The sequence below is a fragment of the Physeter macrocephalus genome, chromosome 13 (assembly GCF_002837175.3).
Source record: "Physeter macrocephalus isolate SW-GA chromosome 13, ASM283717v5, whole genome shotgun sequence".
Taxonomy (NCBI): Eukaryota; Metazoa; Chordata; class Mammalia; order Artiodactyla; family Physeteridae; genus Physeter; species Physeter macrocephalus.
Window position 1 is genome coordinate 86,905,159 of NC_041226.1, and position 638 is coordinate 86,905,796.

At 37.6% G+C, this 638-nt stretch overlaps 1 protein-coding gene across 1 annotated transcript in view; it reads right to left on the minus strand.

The window, feature by feature from the left end:
- EXOSC2 (exosome component 2) overlaps positions 1-638 on the minus strand; it is a 14,160-nt gene that overhangs the window by 7,527 nt on the left and 5,995 nt on the right. The window lies entirely within an intron of this gene.

Here is a 638-nt window from a genome sequence, read left to right on the forward strand (position 1 = left end):
CAGCAAGATCTTTTTTGATCCACCTCCTAGAGTAATGGAAATAAAAACAAAAATAAACAAATGGGACCTAATGAAACTTAAAAGCTTTTGCACAGCAAAGGAAACTACAAACAAGATGAAAAGACAACCCTCAGAATGGGAGAAAATATTTGCAAACGAATCAACGGACAAAGGATTAATCTCCAAAATATATAAAAAGCTCATGCAGCTCAGCATTAAAAAAACAAACAACCCAATACAAATATGGGCAGAAGACCTAAACAGACATTTCTCCAAAGAAGACATACAGATGTCCAAGAAGCACATGAAAAGCTGCTCAACATCACTAATTATTAGAGAAATGCAAATCAAAACTACAATGAGGTGTCACCTCCCACCAGTTAGAATGGGCATCATCAGAAAATCTACAAACAACAGATGCTGGAGAGGGTGTGCAGAAAAGGGAACCCTCTTGCACTGTTGGTGGGAATGTAAATTGATACAGCCACTATGGAGAACAGTATGGAGGTTCCTTAAAAAACTAAAAATAGAATTACCACATGATCCAGCAATCCCACTACTGGGCATATACCCAGAGAAAACCATAATTCAAAAAGACACATGCACCCCAATGTTCATCGCAGCACTATTTACAATAG